This window comes from Prosopis cineraria, unplaced genomic scaffold (genome assembly GCF_029017545.1).
Source record: "Prosopis cineraria cultivar Desert tree isolate PC_DT_omini unplaced genomic scaffold, ASM2901754v1 PC13, whole genome shotgun sequence".
NCBI classification, from domain to species: Eukaryota; Viridiplantae; Streptophyta; class Magnoliopsida; order Fabales; family Fabaceae; genus Prosopis; species Prosopis cineraria.
The window spans coordinates 22309799-22316400 of record NW_026555344.1 but is presented as its reverse complement, the minus strand read 5'-3'; positions in this window follow the sequence as shown (position 1 = coordinate 22316400).

The following is a 6602-nucleotide window of genomic DNA, read 5'->3' as shown; positions in this document are numbered from 1 at the left end:
TGCCGATGAGTTCATAGTCTACCGAGACAAAATTTGTGTGCCTAATAATGTAGATATAAGGAAGGTGATTTCGAGTGAAGCACACTGCAATAACTACATAATCCATTGAGAGCTACAGAGATGTATTATGATATGAGGTGATATTGGTGGTGGCATGATATCAAGAGAAAAGTGATTGAGTTTGTATCTCAGTGTTTGACCTATCAAAAAGTTAAGATAGAGCATCAGAGACCAGCTGGAATGTTATAACCGCTAGATATCCCTAAATGGAAGTAGCAAAGAATATCTATGGATTTCATATCTCAGTTGTTGATAACTTAGTCATGGTATGATGCTATATGGGTAATTGTTGATAGACTCAGGAAGATGGCTCATTTTCTAACTATTCAGATCAGTGATTTCCTAGATAAGTTGGTAGAGACTTACATCTAAGAAGTTTGTGAGGCTATATGGAGTGCCAAGGGATATAGTCTCTGATCATGATCTACAGTTTACATCTATATTTTGGGGAGCTTTGCAATGAGCAATGGGTAGAGTTGAAATTCAGTATAACTTATCATCCTCAGATGGATGGTCAGACAAAGTGAACTATACAAGCTTTAGAAGACATGTTGAGATCTTGTGCATTAGAGTTGAAGGGTAGCTAGGACAGCCATCTTTCTTTGGTTGAGTTTACTTACAACAATAGTTATCACTCTAATATTCAAATGGCACTATACAAGGCATTATATAGGAGAAAGTATATATCATCTTTGTGTTGGATAGGATTAAGTAAGAAGAGTATGTTGGGACCAAACATTGTGGATGAAAAGACTCAGAAGATTGAGTAGATAAGGCAGAAGTTATTAATAGCTCAGAGTAGGCAGAAGAGTTATGCGAATAGGCATAGAAGGCTGTTAGAATTTCTAGTGGGAGACCATATGTTTTTTAGGGTTACACTAGTGACAAGAATTAGGAGGCGAATTAAAGCCAAGAAGTCGACTCCTTAATTCATTAGTCTTTTTGAGATTCTAGAGAGAATTAGACTAGTTGCCTACCGAATTGCTTTACCGCTGTAGATGTCGAGTGTGCATGACATGTTTTGTAAAGTCCCTAATTAATCTAGACTTTATGATTCCCAATCACTCAATTAACAATACAATCACGATAACATCAGAGTAATAGCCCTTTATTTTTCTTTAAAATTATGAGATTCTAACTTCTTAAAATATATATTCAAATAAGAGGGTTAGTGGAAGTACAAATACATTCATAAGACTCAACAAGACATTACATTTTAACCTTAAAAAAGGGCCATGCACCGTGTACCACATACATTGTGGCATATGGTACAAAGCTATGTGCTTTGTTTCTGTCTGTGTCATGTGCCGCGACCACGGTGCATATGACAACAATTTTTACTGTCATATGACAGCTCAGAAGATGAACTTCTATCGCGCGTCATTTTCACGTCTGATTGGAGTGATTTAATTGCCCACACGAAGCTCATAATATATACTAGCTAATGAAACAAGTATGAACTCAATTTGATGGTCTAACATAAAATTAGACACTCGGAGTGCAAAAAGTCATTATTCTTTCAAAAACTTGCACCCTCAACGCTCAATTCCCATTCCTTATCCTATTAGACCATTCTGGGTTTTGAACTAAGTTCAAAAGGACTACATACACCTGATTGACACTATTGACATCTCAATGCCACATTACACACTGGTGGACTTATGTGAGGCACAACATATACAACATACATTCACATATATACAATTAAACTTGTTCTACTTTCAACCTTCTGACTCTAACATATAGGGCTCCGCCTCACCATATGGTTAGGAATTACAAATATACTTAACTCTTTAAAATAGGCCTTTGCCTTACCATTTGTGTCAAGTTCTCACATACATAAACACAATCATCACATTCAATGCATAATCACCACATCAATTCATATATAAATAAGTGGAACAAGTTACACAATATCATATACTTGCTTAATTAATATCTAGGTCTACCCATGTAGCCTTCACTAGGGCACCCTTAGCGAGATGCAACATCATATATATATATATATATAAGTAAGTTTCATGACACCATTCATATACACACTTACTCATGCATCCTAGTTGACAATTCAAACTTTATATACAACTTTATACATCCATTTGTACATATGATAGTCATACTACTACCAAATAAGGCTATTCTTTCCTCACTTTCTTTTTTAGCCTTCTCGTGCTCTCTTCACTTGTGTTCAAAACTAACAGAGTAAGACATGTGTCCTAGTAACTTAGAGGTAACCCCAATTATCAGTTAGTAAGCAAAATTATAAACAATAGATAAAGTAGTATGTGTTTCAATCAAAACAATAACATATACATATATAAGAATTCATTCTCATCAATCTCATTATATTCATACTAATGAATTTCTGGTTCCACCTAGCACAATAATCTCTACATTCAAACCAAGACTTTTAGTCACATGGAACAGGTCCCAACATACCACTGCTCAGATAAAGTAATCCTTTTCATGTATGGGTAGTCTTATAGGTTCATCATAGTAGAGTTAAACTTTACACTCTAAATCATCAGGACTTCTTAACCTTATACATAGGAGGACCACGATCCCCTACCCTAGTCTAGGTTAACCTTATTCCATATCCTAGGTCCATTATAGTGGAGTCAAGCTTTACACTTTGGGTCATCAGGATTCTTCTCCTAAGTCTATCTTGGCAAAGTCAAGCTCTATGCTCTGGATCATCAAGACTGGACCTCTTCACGATAAGGCTGCATCCCCCTACCATAATTTAAGGTATTATCATGGATATGATGCATGTCAATGCACATGCCACGTCAAATTCATTTCAATTACTACTTACACACCTACATTCATATTGTTTTCACAATTCTGCAACTCTATCAGTTCACAATACAATGCACATAGTTACATAAAAAATACTTATAAATAATTTCACAAACAAATAAGTAAAAAGATTACTCCAATTACCTTTAACCCTTGCTACTAAGGGTTACCAATCACACTAAGCTCTTAGGGGTGTAGATTCTAACGAGCAATGCCATAAGTGCTCAATCTATACAATACAGTGTCCCTCAGTCAATTCTCAACAATCCATTAAGCATTGATTTGGCTAAACTGAATCCCTTAACACACACAACAATCCAATTGATGCCTTTTAAATTCATTAATTTACTATATATAGTCATTAGCCCTATAGGTTATTCAAATGATCATAACAACCTCTTAACATATTCATTCACCTAATTTCACCATTTAATCTAACTTTCTTAGTCTAAATGAGTCTAAATCCTTAAAGCTTAACCATTCAACTCCATACTAGTCACAAATCCTTAGTTCTATATTTGATAGCCCATTTTAAATCTTTCTTTCAAATTACAACACCTTAGAACTCTATGATTCAATTTCTCAACTGATGAAATTTAATGAAAATTGGGTAGAAATGAAGTATAGGGTTGTGCAATACTTACCCAACAAGTCACTAATCGAAGTAGACTCTAATCCTCTAGATATTGCTTACCCTAGCAGATGAAAACCTCTTCTCCTCTCCAACTACATTTCCTAGTACTTCCTCTTCTAATTTCATGAGATGATCACATCAACTTTAATTGATTCCTACACAATACACAGTAGTACGTGGCATAGTAAGGCCAATCTCACTATTGCTTGCGCATTATATCCTAGATTGTTGCTTTATCCTTCAATCTTATCAATACAACATCTAATCAACACAAATTATCAACTCAACATACACACCACAATCAATCCACTAATTACTAATTTATCCCTGATTATCAACTAATTCCTGAGGTTGAAATTTATGATGTTATATGTTTCACGTGTCGTAACTCAAGAAATACTAAGTAGACCCATCTCATATTATAGAACTAGAATAGGTTGAACTTTAGGAGAATTTGACCTATAAGGCTAAACTAGAGTGGATCATGGATGTGAAAAACAAATAGTTGAGGAACAAGACTATTTTCTTAGTAAAAGTATTTTAGCGAGGCATGGCTTTTGCATGGCTTTTGGTGACGGTACTAGGAGACAGAAGATAAAATGAGGCAACAATATTCCTATCTATTTCCATAAGTAAGTATTTAAGTGTTTTATGAGTTTTGGGGGAAAAATTTTTAAAAGGAGAGGAGAACTGTAACATTTTGATTTTTTAATCCTGAAACTAATTACTTATCAGGGGTGGATTAGTAATTACTGAGTTATTAGAATCTTGGGTGATAACTTGATATGTTGACTCATTGGAATATTGAATGAATAGATACGGGTAGAGGAACCATGTCTCAGAATGAAAGGTATGTGCACAGTGAGGATTTTCCTCGCTGTGCCACGCGTCGTGACACAAGCTGCTTACATCACGGTGCATGGCACAAAAAGAGAAGTGGTGAGACATGGATTAGCTCATGAGTTCAGAGAGAAAGGAGAGAAAGCACAACTGGAAGAGAGAAAGAAAGGGTTTGGCTGCTAAGGCAAGGATTCTTGGAGTATTAAAAGGCATTTCTGATCGATACCTTATTGAGTAAGTTTGTATAGCCCTTGGCTTTGATTTTACTATAATTTCTATTAATATTAGTTATAGAGAAATCAAATTGGAGAATTTTAAGAGGTTAGTTTCTTATCCTTTGGTAATGAAAAGGTTTTGGTGAGTTAAATTAAAGTTTTGCAATTGGTTTAAGGTTAAATGATAAATCTTTAAAGTTGTAAGTTCAAATTGACCCTAAATGAACTAAGGATAAGGTTGGAAGTTGTGAAAGAAGTGAATTGGGATTGGTAGAAGTGTTAGGACGTGGTGAGGGGTCTAACTTGGCTGAGTAGAAGTGAATAGATAGCTGAATATGGTTTAAAGTAATAATTAAGTACTTTTGGTCAATTTAGTTAATTGACTAATTATGCCAATTGTGTATAGATTATCACATTATACACGTGGAAGAAAGGAAGCTTGTAGTAATCGTTAGTGGTTGCGAAATCCATGGTTAACCTTTCTAGTAATAAAAAGATTGAGGTAATTAAATAACTTACTTTATATGATTATCTATTGTCACTAGCTAGGAGCATGAATATTATTGTAATGTTTTAGAATGTGCATATTTGATAAATGAATGTTTGATGCATGAAATGGGTTTTTAAGGGTGTGAGTTTATTAAAATGCATGGTTATATGAGTTTAAGAAAAAAGTTTAGGGGAAAAGAGTAGGTATGATATGCTAGCTTAATTCTTTATCGGTGATATTATGACTTATGACTTATGAGCAATAAGGAATGTATTAATTTTAGAATAGAAAGAAGGGTGGGAGGGTGAGAATTGAAAAAGATGGGAAATTTTGCAATAGTATTATTTATTTCAAGTCATTTTAGTCCTATGACTTATGAGCAATAAGGAATGCATTAATTTTAGAATAGAAAGAAGGGTGGGAGGGTGAGAATTGAAAAAGATAGGAAATTTTGCAATAGTATTATTTATTTCAAGTCATTTTAGTCTTAACTCTTTAAATTTAAGGTAAGGAAAATGTAGGTCTAATATGGTTACAGATGATTTGAGAGGTCATAGAGAACCATTTTACCCTTTTTGTCAAAAAATTCTCCTAAATAACAATACAAGCATTTTAATTATCCAACTCCATTCCATTTTATTCCAAAAAAAGTTACCAAACGCTACTGTAGGCCCTATGTGGTTTGCTAGAAGCATTTTAAAGAAAATAGAATAGGAAAAAAAAATGAATTGTGTTTAAAAATATAATTTGATACATTGAAAATTTTAAATGGAATCCTTGTACCCAAAAATATTAAAATACAAAAGCACCATTATAAAAAATAAATTATTAAATTGATTTATAAAATTAATTATCACCAAAAAATCCACTTCATCTCCATTCTCCCTAACTTTCATATTAGATCATGCAACTACACTCAAGAAGGGCCCTAGTGGAAAATATGGGTTTAACATCCCGCTTTCAACATCAATTCACAAGCAGACAATGTTGAAAGTAAACTCGATGGCAATTTTATAATTTAAAAAGCACATATTTGACTTTCAACATTGGGTCCGTATTCACCCAATGTTATTTTTTATTTTTAACATCAATTATACATCCACCTAATGTTGAAAGTATTTCTCTTATTTTTTAAAATTTAAAAATTATAACTTTTAACATCAAGTGACAGGATATCTAATATTGTTTATTATTTTCAACATTGGTTTGACAACCACCCGATGTTAAAAGTTTTAATTTTTAAAAGTTAAAAGTATTCCTTAATTTTTAAAAATTTAAACATTAAAACTTTTAACATTGGGTGTCTTATCACTCGATGTTGATTTGTATTTTAATTAAAAATGAAAATAATATTATTATCAATAGCGAGTCCTTGTTTGCCTGTAGTAGAATGTACACACAACATCAGTTAGAGTATTTAACCTATATCGTATGTCCCTTAATTTCAAAAATTAGTTCAAAGGTCTCGACTTTATTTTCTTTGCACTCTCCCACCTATAATGCATATTCTCCTACTTCTCCTTCTGTCGTCGTCCCCTTCACTGTCATCTTGTTATGTCCTCCT